At 34.6% G+C, this 17112-nt stretch overlaps 1 protein-coding gene across 1 annotated transcript in view; it reads left to right on the plus strand.

The window, feature by feature from the left end:
- The window catches only part of LRRC4C (leucine rich repeat containing 4C), a 477061-nt gene that overhangs the window by 267298 nt on the left and 192651 nt on the right, over window positions 1–17112 (plus strand). Inside the window, exon 3 of the mRNA XM_085062637.1 lies at window positions 7943–8080. The gene's annotated coding sequence lies outside the window, so the exon portion shown is untranslated. The remainder of the gene's footprint in view (window positions 1–7942; window positions 8081–17112) is intronic.

Below are 17112 nucleotides of genomic sequence, written 5' to 3' on the forward strand. Positions count from 1 at the left end.
ATAGGCTGCTCTTATTTTCTTTCAGAGTTGCTATGTTTTTATACAGTTCATAAAATATCTAATGTCCTACCAAGGTTAATTTCAAGGTTAATTCAAGTTTATTTAAACAGGAAAACAATAGTCTTTCTTTTTCCATCTCGTTTCTGAATGTATATGTAATAGTTTCTTGATTTGCTTCTTTGCATCCTTCTCAGTGATTTATTCTTCTTTTGTTTTTCTTCTTATGCAACGTATGCATTTAGAAAAGTCATATGCAACTGGTGTATCATCGGTTATATAATACTCATGGGACCTTACAATATTTGCAAGTATAAATTGGGACCATAAGTCCACTATGGATTTGCTGACTTCTGAATTTAATTAAGGGGTGAAGAGGGGTGAATATTAATCGTTACAATACGGTATTTTAATGTTTTACAAAGTAGAAATATTTTTTCTGATGAGTGGAATATTTTCATATTATCTGTGGACAGAAGGTCAAAGGAACTACTGTGATCAGAGGTGGCATATGATCCTTGATCTTTGGCCATCTGGACATATATGTGACTAATGGGGGATGATCATATGAAGCAGCAAACAGAGATGATAGGGAGATTATTTTTATCATGTCTATCTTTTTATCTGTCTATCCACTTAGTTGCAGAGGTTGAACCTCAGTGAGATTGTCAACAAAGCCATTATTCCGCTCATTGGTCAATGTGTGTTCATTTTCTGCTGATTGCTGCAGGGATCAATGCACCGCATGCTGATCTTTTCTCAGGTTCATTTTTCCGAGGGCAGTTGTGTGTAATCCTCATGCCATGGTTTAACCCCAGCAAGCAGCCAAGCAGCACAGAGCTGCTCACTCACTCCCTCACCCACCACTCTGCAGTGGGATGGGAAGAGAATCACAACAGTGAAAATCCTTGTGGGTTGACATAAGACAGTTTAATAGATAAAGGAAAAATTATGCATGCAAATAAATCAAAAGAAGGAATTAATTCACCACTTCCTGGGGTTCTATCATGCATAAACCTTACTTGGGAAGGCAAATGCTCTCACTCTGATCATGTTCCTCCCTCAGCCCCTTCCTTCCTCTAGCCTTATATACTGGGAGTGACACCATATGGGATGGAATGTCCCTTTGATCTGCTGGGGACAGCTGTCTTGGCTGTCTCCCCTCACAACTGCTTGTGTACACCCAGCTCCTCACTGGCATGGTGGGATGAACAGCAGAAAAGCCCTTGACTCTTGTAAGCACTGCTCAGTAGTAACAAAAACATCCCTGTGTTATCAAGACTCTTCTCAGCACAAATTCAAACACAGCCCCATACCATGTACTATGAAAAAAAAATAACTGTATCCCATCCAAAACCAGCATAATTCAGTTCATCTGTGTCATAATAATAGGTCATAACTTATGATTAATAGGTTGCAAGCTGTTGAAATAATAATTCACAAATGGGGGAAACCAAGGACAAAGAATTGGTGAAAAATTTCATTTCTCCTTTATGAAACTAGTAGGTGTTATGGTTTGTGTTCTCATTTTTTATGTTTATTGGTCTGGTAACTTTTTTTTTTGTAATTTATTAAAGGAGGTCATGTATGTGTTTTCACTCACTTGGAGTGGAGGTTCTCTTCATAGATGGATCTGGGAACATACGGAAGAAACAGTAAATCAGTAGGCTCTCAGGGAAAAAAGCCAGACTTTTCCATTTACCTTAGTGTGTATCCTACAGGCATGCCTTATATGCTGAAGTAAATAAATACTACCAAAAAAACCAACTTTGGTCTTTCATCAAAATTGTTTGCTGTTATTTTATTATGTGAAAAATGTCTTTTAATTGAAATTAATCTCTGGAGGGTCAAATGACCTAAGGCAGTATTTGCAAGAAGTGCCTTGATATAGCATTCTGAATTGCATATAATGAAATAAATCAAGCTATACTGAACATATACAGAACCACATGGAAACTCTCCAGATAATGCTGCCTGTGAAAGAATCACAGAGGAGATAAGATATATTGATTCTATCCAGTTAGGGAATTCTGTTTGGATCAAAGGCTTTTGAGAAAATTGATGTTAGGCTGATGTTTGCTTGATCTATGCTATTTCTAGTACATATGGATTAATTTTACTAGAAAATATCAAGAACTAAATCAGTAAACCTGCAAAGGACAATCAGAGACATATATTTCTGTAAAAGTTTAAGTTACAGATTTTCAGGAGTTTTAATGTTTGCTTCATTGCTTACTTGTTTCATTTTTCATTTCATTCCTGTTTAAGTAACATGGTTTATTTTGACTTTCTCAAGGATAAGAACTTGTCTTACATTCATAAATTGCAGAATGTGTATCAGCTTGTCTTTAATTCTGAGGACACAGTAAGGAAGGGATAATAAGGTACTTTTTACAATATCATCCTACTATGAGGCTCAAATTCTGTTTCCAAAATTTGTGTAAAATAGAACACAAATTCTGTAAACTCAGGCTAATCTGATTGTAGGATGTTGTTTATTTATATAAAAATTATCTATATCCATATATTTATGGGAATAGGATAATTATTTTTTTACATTAATTAGGTATGGACTAAGGGTTTTTGATGTCTGTAAATTCTAGGTGTATACAAATAAATTCTGTGATTTAAATTTTTCAGTTGCTGATGAATAAACATGAAGCTTTTTTTTAAGCAATATAAATATAAAACTTTTTTGGTTTAACAACCTTTACTTATCTGATTAAAGCTAGATACTGCCCTGTCTTGATAAATCAAATAATTGGAATTTGCCAGTCATGGTGTGGTAAATAGTTTTAGTATCTGCATACATAAATACGAATTATGATATGGCTATTCCCTGTGTCCAGAGGTTGCTTTTCCTCTTTGTGGTAAGGAAATTCTATTGACTTTCCCAGCTGAATAACATTTCTCATATAGTATATGAAGATGACTTAAGTCTAGATACAATTTGTACTGAAACTCTGTAATGACTCATAGCTTCAGTTCTTTCAGTGTAAGCCCCAGTGTAGACATTCATGTTCCACAATGTGTCATATCTTGATTTAGTTTAAGCCAGCTAAAAATGACTTAAATCAATATAATGCAGTGTTAAAGTTAGGAATGTTTACACGGAGGCTTAAAATATCAGTAGTATTTACACTGAAATTTCATGCAAACTGTATATATCAGACATTTAAAAGCTTTACAACCAGTAAAATCTTCCACTGCACTGTTCCATTTCCCACTCTATCTCAAACCTATCTCATCTGAAGCTGTTTCTGTTACATTTAGGAGTTGAAGGGACACATTTGAACATGATATGAGAAGACTTTTCTCTCAGGAAATCTTTTGTGCCTGGGAGAGGGCACTCTGAATCAGCTGGTGGTGCTCCTTCTCGTTTTTTTTTGGACTATGCAGCTTCCTTTGCAAGGATGAGGGGGAGGTTCTCCTGTTGTCATTTGGAAGCACATGCATCCTGGGCTGTGATTGAATATCCCTATAATTAAGTATAGCTATTTTCACCCTGTTTTGCAACATATGGAATCTTCCATACCTGCATGAGATAGGTATAAAACTTGTCTGTTCGGATTTGCTTGCCATGTGCCTTGTGCAGCTTTAATTCTGCACAGGTGTTACTGACTCCATCTAAAGCCAGACACAAGGGAATGGGTTGAAAAAAGTGGCTCATGGCAGTGAAAGTTATTTCCCATTGTGTTGCTCACACTTTTTTTTTCTTTTTTTTTTTTTTTTTTTTTTTGTTAGGAATGGAGAAATAGAGAAGATTTTATAGAGGAGGGAAATTAAATTATCATTGGGAATGGAGAAATACCCCACCAAAAAAAAATCAGGCAGTTTAAAGCAATGACAGAATAAGAAAACATCTTTATAAAAAGTGCCTAAAGTGTGGCTTAATCACTATGCAGTGCTAAAGAAATGGTTTATCAATCTGTCTTCAATTATTCCAATTTACATGACATGAAAATATATCTCCAAAAGCTGTATGGTTGTTCATGTATGCAAGGAATTTTTCTGGGTGAAACAGGAATGTTCTATAAGAAAAAAACCAATAATCCTAATTTAAAACATTATGGTTGAGTTCTGAGTCAACTTATTTCAATGAGTGTCCTAGAAGTTTCTCTCAGAATTAGAGAATGGAAAACATTTTCCTTTTCCTTAGGTGATAAGTAAGAGAAATAGATGTGTCCATTTTATGTCACATTCAGGCTATGCCAACAAGTTATACGATTTATTGGCTTAGTAGGAACGAATGAGTGACTTTCACAAAATCCCAAGTGTAAATCCAACCAGGACTCCTACAATGTGGTTTGTTGACTTAATCTATTTGGGAGTCAGATTCTCTTCAGCATAGAACTATCATAAAACAAGGAAATTGCCCTGAATGAGGTACTGAAAATTTACGTTCTTTAGGAAATTCTGGATAACTATATGGGCTTGCAGAATGCATTTTGTTTCATAGCATTATACAATGGCAAAGAGAATTCAAATAATTCAGTCTTAGTCATCACTCATCAGGAAGCAGTAAAATCATGGATTTTTCTAATTTCCACATCTGTAATGTGAAGTAATTTGACCTGAAGTTTATGTGAGGGATGAGAAGGGCTGTGATGATAAGGTTTTTTTAAATACAATATGGAGACAGATGAAAGAATTTGTCCTTTCACAACTCTGTAGTCTTTACTGTGGAAACAGTGAAATCACATCAGACTGATAAACAATATTTTTAAAGGGAAAATGGAATGTTACAACATGTACACTGTCAAATTACCAGAAATCAGGACCCAATCAGAATTTGAAATTAAAGGGTCAAAAATTAATTTAAAGTTTTGAGACACAAACAGGTTGCTGAGATACAGTAGAATGTTTTAACAACCAAATGCTGTGGTTCTAGTGGATGACAGCTCAGTCCTTCCTTCAGTGACCATTGTATTGTAGGAATATTATCAGGAAATAGGATTCTGAGATATTAGAGGCAGGATGAGAGACAAACTGATGCTCACTTTAGCACATCCTCAAAACATTTTAGATGTCTTTGAAACCTTGGATTTGATGGTCTTCACAGGTTCCTTCCAGCCTTAAAGATTCTCAGTGATTGCCAAATACAGAATGAAAATTGTTCAGTATTTAATCATAATGTGTAATTGTACCTATAATCCAGGCAGTTCCTCAATTGCAATTATAATGTAATACTTGATTAACAATAAAAGTGTTAATGATTACTTCTGTTATTACTTTTATTAGGAAAATGTCTATCAGTTTGTTATAACTGTTATATGCATTTTATAAATAGTTCTATTTATAGTTTTATTGTTTACACATAAAAATATAAAATATACGGTGAATTACTTCTGTCATTTTACAGATGGAAAACATAGGCCAAAAGATAAAATTCCTGTGCTCAGTGCTTTTCAAAGCATAATGCCCATTACCATCCTAGGTGACCCATTTTAAACATATGACTGCATTAGAAACTGAACCTCTGCAGTCAGAGTCCCTCTGTCACCCATACCTGTTCAAACATCCATTTCCCTGAATTGTGTTTGAAAGCAGAAAAGGAATTGCCTGATGATAGTTACCAGCATACATGTTGCATATGTGAGTGTCAACACTGAATGGTAGCTGAAATACCTCAACTAACTGCTGGTAAAGTTGGATTAACATTAAGTACTAATTGGTTCTGTGATCTATTAATAAAGACAAAACAGATTAAGAAAATTTTTCACTGAAAAAATACCTTAACAGTTTACTATGAGGTGGTTGTTACTTCTGCAATTATAAAATAATTTTCACTGTCTGTGTGTAAAGAGGAAAAGTATGTGATCTGGTTTGCAGACTGTAATGTCATCTGATCCAGTCATCTACTGTTGCCAAAGGTAGTTCATGTCATCCTTGTGAAGCATAAACTACTGATGGCAGGAAAAATACTTGGGGTTAATTTAAAATTTGTAATTTATAACAGTAATTCCTACGATGATGCGTATCTCCTGTTTTTTGGCAGAGTGGTTCTCGTAGTTTTAATGGTACAATTAGGCCAAATTCTGATCTTCATGCAGCACAGGAGAAAAAGCACTTTCTACAGGGAAATTTTCAAATGATCCTGGTGATTAAGTTTCAGAACAGCTCTAATCTTTTTAGTTTTTCCTTATATAATAGTAAATTAAGCTGTGGTATAATCTGTGACTGTGAATGTGTCTGATGGGTTTTTCTCTCTAGTGTCTATTTTTGTCCCCTGATTATTCTCATTTATTATGGAAGATGAATAATATATCAGTGGTGTAGGTGTATGCATAAAGCATTTTTTTTCCACTTTAAAGAATAACACATTTTAACTTTTATATTCTATTTCCTATATATTGTATTAATATATTTTTTGTATAAGATTCAGTATGATTCTATTTTTTTTATATTTCACAAATTTGAGGAAGAATATATTTTTAAATCTGTGCCCAAATAGAAATTCTTTCAGATGATAAGAAACTATTAGACCCATCCAGTTAAGTTTTAAATAATGATTTTGCTTTTCTAGATACCGAAGCTAATCTTTCTTCTATACATAGAAAGCAGTCAGCAGAGACAAGAAGCTGACAATAGAGTAATTTAATTACAGTTAATTAATAAATCCACTGGATCACAATAAGCTAAAAAAGGCAGGTGATAGTGTATTTGGGATAGAAAAGCATTCTTAGGAGAAAACAAGATGGAAGTGTTTGAAACATTCCTTTTATTTCCACACTGCCTATTTACTACATACATCCTTTTTAGTGGTCCAGAAGTAATATATATGTAGCTTATGTGGTACATAAGAGAAACTGCAAATATGACAATACCTCAAATTAGGCTCAGTATTAGTCATAAAGGAATGTTACCATATTTTTCTCCTTGAATTTTCCTTCACACATTGCCTTTCAACACAGAAGAAATGAGTCTTCGGGAGTTCAAGTGATTTCTTCTTTTCAGTGGAAGTATTTGATATTTGGAATTAATTTGTCAGATATCATGTGTCTGACATCTGTTGATTAATTAGGGATCACCCTATTTACTACCAGATGTTTTTACTTCAAAGGACAAATTACATTTCTGGGTATTTGAATAGCTACAGTGTGCAAAATAGCATAGTACACACCTGGCTTAGAATTTTGTTTTCCACAGCAGAGTAACATAAAGTAGCTCCAGATTAATAAAATATATTTGTAACCATTAATGACTGTCACACGTATTTAAAACTGCAATGTAATCAGAATGACAAAAAGCTTGTCCTAGGGGATTAAAAAAAAAAAAATACTGTTCAGACTTGCATCTAGTAGGGAAGATTTATGTATGTCATGGTTATGATACCTGGCATTTAATTCCTGTCAGGAAGTAGCTCTACTGTCAGAGACAGTTTGTGCACAAAGAATACCCAAGTTCTCCAGTGCTCCCTAGCACTGTACATTTGGCCTTGTTGAATGTACAATTCCTGCCAAATGCTATAAAATGCTAGAAACATTGGAAAAAACCAACCCACAATAAAATAAGTTGCATTTTAATGTATGGAGTTCAGAAAAGGATAATGATTTTTCTTTGTCATTGAGTTCTGGTGTGAATTGGGAAATATTTTGTCTGGTAAATTGGATAATGACTGTAGTACAGACTACCCACTTTATGGTGTCTCAAGAAAAACTTCCACATTATTATTAAAATTATTTTTTATTAAGAGAAGTAGAACAGGCAATGACCTCTAGTCAAAACCAGATGAATTCTCTTTTGTTTACTTTCTTTATAGATTGTATGTTTTAGGCGGTTTGCCTTAGAAATTTCAACTGCTTGTACTTTAGAGCTGTTTTTGTTCCATAATTAATCACAAGATTTTTATGTTCATTCTAAAGCACATGATAATCTCGTGCTCTATCAGTATGAGACACGCCACACCATGAAATGTTATCTTTTTTCCCCTCAACACACACAGGTTGCCAGAAAAAAGGAATGTGCAATGGAGATTGTTAATGTGGACATATCTTAAGACACAGTGTACCTTTTGAGAACATAAATACGCTGCACTTTGACAAGAAGGACAATTAACAGTGCCATGAAGTACTGAGGACAGGTAAACTGAAAATTACTTTCCTTTCATTATTTCATTCATTAACATTTTGTGTCTCCTAAGGCCTACTATTACCTTCTTTCCAAACTTTGTTCTTGCCTGTTCATTTATAACTTTTCCTATATTCACTCAAGGTTCCTATATTCACAAAGAAAAATGTATAAATGAGTGATTGGTGAGCAATATTTATGATAAATCTCAATCTGATGTTTAAGTTGGTAAGTGTAGGCTCTCCACTGATAGCAGACACAAATTACAGGGAATGAATTTATTGTGACTCATCTATGTCAGTCTTGTAGTCAAGTTTGTTTGTGGTTAATGCATAAAGCAAAGCTAAGTATTAATCATTAATAGTCAGAAATGCGTGCAGTCTAAGGGATTTGGGGTGCAATAAGCATGGAGCCTTTTATTAGAACATCAGTGCGTGTTGATGGGAGCATAGCCTTGTATTTTGTATTTGTACAGAGGAATACTGAATCATGAGAGAAATTTAGGGTACAGAAAATCTTTTAGTCTGGTTTTTGTTGCATTTTTGGTGCAGTCATGATTGTGAAAAGGGAATTCTGATAGCTACCAGCACTGGAATTGGAATTTTAAATTTTCGTTTTTCATATAGTTAAATGGATTTTGAAGCCTTTTATAGGTGAAGAATCAAATTGTATTTTCTTTTTCTTTTTTTTTTTTTTGTATTAGCATTTTTGAGACTTTATCCTACAAACAAGTAAGCTATTAAGTGGGAATTGTTTTGAATTCCATAACCATTCAGGCCTTAAAAAAAGCTTTCAAGATAAAAAATCACCCCAAACCTAACAAAATTAGAAATAATGATAAGAATATTACGATTTTTTCAGTTGTCTTTTTTTCCCCCAAGAAACACAATCTGTATAAATTAAAAAAGAACAACCTTCTAAAGAATAATTTCTTTTCTTTTTTGGTATTTTCAAATGTATAGAAAATCGTTTAACTTAAGGGCAGTTTTTTGTATGCCTTATAGTAGAATTTTACCCTCTTTTGTAATAACACTAATAGAAATGAATGGGCAATGATGACTGTCATATTTTGGAGACTGCTGCGAGGTGTTTTGAGAAATTTTTTGGTGTGTTGATGCAATACATTTGGGGAACTTGTAATGATGGTGATGAGTTAAATTAGAATACATTTGCATTAGTTGGTATTAATTTAGAGGCAAATTGAAAAAATAAAAATACTCTAAATTTTCAAAATAAAAGTGAAAGTGTGATGGATGTAAACCTATCTGAATGAATATTTAGTCTTTCTCTTCCTTATAGGAAAAAAAAGTTAAAACTAATGTAGAATTATTGTTCTATTTGTTCTGTTACTGCCACTTGTCTGTGAGAATTCCTGTCTCCAGTATGTTTACCATCTGCAGGGTAGAATTATGCTCATTTATTTATGTAGGTCTTAGAGCTTCAGGGTTTTGTTTGGTGGTGTGTTTTGGTGTTTTTTTTTTTTTTGTTTGGGTTTTTTTTTGGTTGGTTGGTTTTGTTTTGGTTTTTTTTTGAGGGGGGTGTTTCACAGGCTTGTGTATCAGGTTTGCATGGCTTGGTTTTGGTAGTGGGAGGCCTACAGGGTTGGCTTTTGTGGGAAGCTGCCAGAAGCTCTTGCTGTGTCTGATGGAGTTGATGCCATCCAGCGCCAGGACAGACCTGCCACTGAGCCATCAGCCATGGTGGTTGTGCCTCTGAGATAACATTTTTAAGCAAGGGATGCAAAAACCCACCTGCACAATAGACAGCAACAGTGACGAGAGAGAACAGATGAAGGAAACAGCTCTGCAGACACCAAGGTCAGTGAAGAAGGAGGAGGAGGAGGTGTTCCAGGCACTGGAGCAGAGATTCCCCTGCAGCCTGTGGTGCAGCCTATGGTGGAGCTGATGCACACGTCCAGCTGAGGAGGGGAGTAAGAGAAAGGCTTTAGGGACAGCTGGGATCCAGCCAGGGTGAATCCACCACAGCTTGTCATGATGATGCAGGGATGTATTGCAGCAGTAATCTCTTTTTTTTCTCTCCATCTCAAATTGTAGGTTTGCAGGTTTTTCAGGATCAACAAAACATCTTATCTAATATTGAACATATAATGCACAAGCCTATGGCATTTAAAGTACTGTGCACTAAATACTTGTGATGATATTGCCATTTTTTTAATTGGTGGCTTAACTTTAATGTCAATGCTTAAATGCATTTTGTTGGGATGGACACAGAAATTGGAATTTATGACAGACTTTAATGCAAAAAAATTCAGGTATATTATATCTGAATTCGGAACAATTCCTTTATAAAAGTCTTAACAGTAAAAAGTAACTTTATCTTCTTCAGCTGGTTTGACTTGAGGAATTGCAAGGTTGAAAACTTGAAAATTCTCCTATGTTTTGAACAGCAATGGGTTTACGTAAAACCAATCTCCTTTCTGAATGACTTGGCCCATCTAAGACTTATTTACAATGTAGCAAATCTTTCCAAATATATTTTAGAAAGCCCTTAGGCTAAGCTATACCTTCCATCACTTAAGGAGATAAATAGAGGTGCCTTAGCAATTTTGCTATTATGGGTCAAATTCCGCGTTATATCTCAAAGTCTAGACAACTAACCTTTTTTGAGGGAAAGAAGGCAAACTTTCCAAATAATGTCTGTTACAAACCATCAGCAGATGACATATCAATAGAATTTATTTTCAAAATTTCATACTCACATTGGGTAATGAATTGGACCTGCTGTACCTTTGTCCTCTCCCAGTTTGTCATCTCCATCAGCAAAATTTCCTTGGAGCTTTTCCCAAGGAAACAAATGAGAACCAATGCACTGTCAGAAAAGCAGATATGCTTGCAGGTTCTGCAGGCTTTGTGTACAAAACAGCAGCTGGAAATAATGGCTCAATACTTTGCCATTTTTTGACTTCGTAATCCAGATTGTAGAGTCCTCAAAACCCTCTGGTATAAAGTAATGAAAAATATTGTCAATATTTAGGCTTTAGCATGCTCCAGAAGGATCAGATTGACCATGAATGTATATGCTTAAAGACTGATGCTTGAAAAATCTGTGAAATGGTAAACTTGCAATCATAACATGTATCCTCAATGTCTTGGAAAATAGTCCTTCCTGTATAAGGTTTTCTGGCTGGCTAAATTTCAAAGCAACAGCTATTTTAGTAACAGCTTCTATTCTTAGGTGAGAAATGTTAAAAACTTCAGTATTAGTGGTCACTGGAACTCTTCAGCTTCTCATACTTAGAAGCAGGAAGAAACTAATTACTGTGCGATCAAGGGGGGAGGGCAAAAAAAGCAAAGGACAAAAGTCCAAATGTCAAAAGCAAAAAGCTAAAGCAAATATATTTTTAAATATTTGAGACACTTTTATTTGACTTTATGTGACATTCAAGAGGAACAGTTTTTATTCCAGAATGTGAAGAAGTGGCTGAAAGTGTTCAGTTAGCTGTAGAGGAGCTGACCTGCCATCAGCAGGTAAAGGTATTTTGCACGATAATATAAATTCTTGCATCCAGTAGCTGGTGACAACTGCTTCTTACAGTTCATCTGCAGAAGGATGAATCTGCTTTTTCCTTGGGGCTGGCTCACTGCTTCTGCTGGCACATTTCACTGATGTGATTGCGGAATTATGTTCTCTTGAACTCTCACTTTCTTAGTAACACTCGAGAATAGTAAAACCTTATCCTGGTCCATAAGACATCCTATATTTATGGTTAAAACTTTTACCATGGGTTTTCTTCTTTTTCAGAGATATCGTTTGCCGCTGAATCCGTGTGTCTTGATATGGTTTTAAAATCTCTAGAAAACTTGGACTGTACTTGAATTGTAATGAAATGTGAAAGCAGAGGAATTCTGAAATGTTCCAGGGTATTTGAATTTTTAACTTCATATCATCTTAAATTAAAAATGGGGCTATAATAGTTGTATTTAAAAGATTACAGAAATGTCTCTCAATATGTAAAAGTATGTTGGATTAAAGGATGTCTTATAAATACCAAAATGAATTATTTTGGAAGAGATAATTAGAGTGACAGAAATAATATAAGCATCACTATTTTTCATCCAACATATTTTCTTAATATTGTATTTTTAATGCACTCAAAGAGGACATTTTTACAAGTGAAAATTTGAGCACCATTCCAGTTTAAATACATGACAATCATGTTGCTCATTTCCCACAGTGTCTAAAATATTTCGCAGAAATCTGTGAGTATTGTGTCTTTGCTAAGGGATAGGAAGTTTATGGACAATTCTACTTCTGATTCAAGGCGTGGACCATATTGCCTGGACTGTCCTGTGCAGTGCATTGCCTATGTTGTGACAATAACTTTGGGACTCAAATGGCTGCTTCTCTTCACTCTTCCTGTTGCCATCCCAGGTAGTTTTCACATGGAGCTATGTCATTATGTTACTGATCAAACATTGCACTTAGAGTTTCCTACAGTCTAAATTCCCTGTGGAAGGACATGGCACTTTTATTACGGAATCCTCTCAAGTTTGGATTTGCCAGGAAACAAATAACATTGCTTAGGATCAGTACTGCTAAAGCTACTGAATTTACTGATATAAGTTTAGAAATTTTACAATTATTAATAATGCCCCATTTCTTTAATTCATAAATCCCTTACCACAGTCTAAAAAAAAAAAAACAAAAACCCAAACCAAAACAAGCCAATAAAAAGTTAGCCATGTGATTCAACCTAGATATGATAACAGGGACCATTTTGAAATGTAACATAATTGAGTAGCAGAATAATCTTATTACTACTGTTTCTCTTATTCTTATTGGTCTGCATATAGATGTTTTGCCATTTGAGATCCTTGATATCAATCCGCTTGAATGGATAACTTCTTTCTCTTTCATAAATAAAACTCTTTTATTTCTTCTTTCTCTATTTTTTCCCACAAAGCTTCATGTTTCCAACACTGCAAAATTATGGGATACCAAATCTTACCAATTCAGGAGCAAAAGTTTCTTACATCATGGGACAGAGGGTGAAGATTACTGGAATAAAGAATACGAGTCTCTGCCGTGGTTTATGAGACAGTATTATAGACTGTGAAGGGAGATTAATGAGCAAAGTGGAGGTATCAAGTGAAGATCAAACTTCATGGCTAAGTGCATTTTCATAGAAACATCGCACAAAATGGTATATGATTAAATGATTAGTTGCAAGGCTAGAAAGGTCTTTAAAAATATTATCTTCTACCATCTTGATTGGCGTATCTGGCTTCATGTATGTGATTTAATGAAAATTAAGTAGTGTTTAGCTACTGATACCAGCAGATCTCTGTATTTTATATAAGTTACTGTGTGTTTAACTGCAGGTTAGAAGTCCACATTTAATTGAGAAATAGGAATTAACATAGAAAGAAATGGGCATAATTTTCAGTGAACACTAGAAATACATATAAAATTGTTTGAGTTGTATATGAGAACCCCCTGAGCAAGTCTGACATATGGTTGGCGATATCCTGTAGGGAAAGGTAGAGTGCAAGGAGGTAATAATAATCCTTCTTAGAAAATAAAGGTCACAAGTGATAGCAAGTGCCAAGAAATCATCGGGGATTTTTTCCAAGCCTACTGGGTCAGTAAAACCTCAGTAGGCTCATGTACACTGCTTTAACTGTAAAAAAGAGGATTCTGTTTGGATCGAGGAATATAAGGGCTTGTGAGTGAAGTAGAGAAAAAACTTCTTCCTAGCTTAGAGCCAATGGTTGTTTCTTCTAGGAGGATATATTAGTTTTAGGAGGTTATGCATTGGAGCCATTGACCTGATTTCCAGCTCTGTTGATTTCCTGAAAAAGCAGTCAGTAGCAGCTAAGGCACTAAGCATTTCAGAAAATCAGTTCCTATATTTTTATAGATGGATAGTGTTATGGATAAATAAAATACATTTCTGTAGATCTCATATACTACATAAAAGTATATTTCAAATTGGCATATGTTTAAGAAAGTTTCATATTAATAAGTGATTGAAGCAACTAATAGCTCACTTTTCCTTCTAGATTATTCTGTTCATGTTACATAAAAAATTATGAAAAATAATTGTCTTTTCAATTTAATTTTTAGTTGTAGTGATCACTCCAGCTTCTGAATGATGGGTATTCATATGGAAAAAGGTTTTTTGTCAACAAGAAATAGATAAGTGTAACTGGCATGTACTTAACTCTTGGGACTATTTTCAGAAGGAGTGAATAGAAGTAAAGTCATGTTGTTGATGCAACTGACTAAGTGTTAAGACATACAGGCAGAAGAAAGTTAGCATGACTACACCAGGAGTTAGCATGACTGTTAACTATTTTGCACATGGAGAAACTTGGATTTTCAATTATGTCTTTGCCAGTCTAACACTTACTGACTCACTAACTTATTTCTCTGTTGTAATTGACTTCAGAAATACATATAAATTGACTTGTAGCCCATGCAACTATACAGAGAAATATGAGAATGTTTGCAGTATGAAGAGATTTCTGGAGAAAAAAAAATAGTTTGAAGACTGCATGTAATGAGGATGTTGGCAAATTCTTTGATTTGCCATACTAACCTTTATTTGGAATTCAATTACTCTATTGTGTCTCTCTATCAAATATCATCTTGTTTGTGCTTGAAAAAAATTTACCCCTACCTTACCAAATATAATAAACTGCATTTGAAAATACAACTTTTTGTTTTGTTAGCATGAAGTTGCTCCTTGGTGGGGTTTTTTGTCCCATACAGATTTTCCTCCCAGACCAACCTTTATCTTTTCAATGAATTTGTCACAAATGTCCTTATTACTGACTTCTTCAGAGTCTCTTTACAGCTTTTCTTTTCATGTTACATGAAATGGTTTTCTTTTATGTGCAAACTGCTGGTGTACAGAGATCAATTGTTCTCTTGATTGGTAGTTTCCTGTATTTTGTCTGCCATGTGTTCTTGTTCCTCAGCATTTACTGTCCAGTTCTTCTGCATTTTTAAAAAGTTAGCATGATGCAACTCTTACCTGCACTTGCACTACAGGAAGAACTTATTACCATGGCTGTCACCAGAATTAGAATTATTGTTCATTGTTGATCGAGATTTTGGTATTTCTAATTTTTACATAAACTGTATTGATTTGGGAAATTTTATGGCTCATTGATAGATAAGCTTGTCAATACCTTCATTTCAAAACTGAATCTGTCTATATGGTTTAACTTACTTTAACTAACTTTAATTCACTAAACTACAGTTTAACTCTCCAGCAAAACTCACCCATCCATCAGGCTTTGTGTTGAGTTTTTGCATTATGGGACTCACACATGAAAATTACATGAAAATTAAATGGGTTTTTTTTAGACATATGGATAACAGGAACAAATTGAATTAAAAAATGAAAAAAACCAACCTTATTTAAATTCAGTATGCTTGTAAAAGTACTGAACTCTGTGGAAATATTTTAATGTCTACTGATCTATTTGTCCTGTTTCCAGAAGCAAGATTTTATTCCACTATACCTTTTATGTCTAAACAATCTGTACAGATTACTTGAGAAATCCTGAGAATATAGTCTTCTATTTCATGCTAATATCAAAATACAATGGTCTATTTTACTTTAGTATTATTATTGATCTGGTTCCTCCTATTTCTTGACAAATGAGCGTTAGAGCTCAGTCAGTATGGTAAGGATTCTGTTAGCAGTAGTTGGTGGCATTAGATATGTCTGTGTTTCTTTAGCAATTACAATAATAGGAAATTCTCTGATTCTTGTAGTTTTACAGATTTGGGCCATAAGAACTTCGTTTTTTTAAAAACATTTGTAAAAATAAATAGGTAAGCTAAAACCGTAATGGTTGCTGTAATGCTTTTTCTGGATTACTGCCAGTATAAGAGGGCAAATCACTCATGAGATTATTCCAGCAATTATACAGAGCTATAGATCTACTAAAGTGCATACATTATATAACAAAACAATAAAAAACTAAAATAGCAGAGTGGAGAGAAGAGTGAAGGAAAGTGATTTCACTGTGGTTTTGTCAAATGCTGCACTGTATGCACTCACGTTTGATCATATGGCATCCAGCTCCTTGCTCTCTGTCATCTGTCATTCACAACAGATGTGTGACATGTATAAAGAGTGTGTGGGGCTTTAGTTCAAACCAGTATTCTTTAATTATTATCTTTTTAGTGCTTTGAGGAATTGCCCTCTCATTGAATTAGACTACGTTCAATCCTTTAGCCTCCGGTGACCCAAGGAAATAAAGACTGACTGTCACACTGAGTCTAATTACTGAGAGGCCATGTGCAGTTTTTAACTTTAGAACTCCTTTCAGAGCAAGAAGCAGGTGGGATCATGGGGAAGAAATGAATACTTTTGTTCAGCTTTTGCATTTGCATGCTCTTTTGTGTTAGATATATAAACATTTCATAGATGTAAATTAAGGATTGGCTTTATGGAACCTTAGCTTAATAAACAACTTGTGCTTCCTAAATGATTTTTCAAAGTTCATTACACTTCCCTAAAACTGCAGGCTTTTTCTTTATCTTTTTTACTTCTTTAATCACAAATGCAGGTTAGATCTCCCATCCATGGCAAGTTTAGTCCAGTGTCACTGGATTTTTATGCAATTAATTGACAGTTTAAAGGTTCCTATATGTAGAATAAAGGGAATCAGGGTGTCCTAACGGAAAAGATATAGCATGAGAGGAAGATAACAAACTGCAAGTTTTGTCGTTGTGTGCACTGTGGAAATGGCTTTTAGATGTCATGCTGTCAAAGTGGATCCAAATGAAGGAGGAGGGAGATGAGTCACATCTTTTCTGGGGCTGACTGATTTGTCCCTTTCATTTGCCCAAGATGTCTTCAGCCATATTCCAATTTCTGTCATTCCAGAGAGAGCTTAGAAGGTGTCTTTCTCCTAGCTTCATGCTGAAGATGGAAAGTATTTTAGACTTATTGTTCCTGTGTACAGGTAAAGAAAAAAAGAATCATGATTTTAGAAACCCCTACATTCTGCACACAAGAAAGTGTAATATCTCCCCTCTCTTTCAGTGTTGCTCTGTAGAAAG

This window comes from Lichenostomus cassidix, chromosome 5, assembly GCF_008360975.1.
Source record: "Lichenostomus cassidix isolate B80296 chromosome 5, HeHo_3.0, whole genome shotgun sequence".
Taxonomy (NCBI): domain Eukaryota; kingdom Metazoa; phylum Chordata; class Aves; order Passeriformes; family Meliphagidae; genus Lichenostomus; species Lichenostomus cassidix.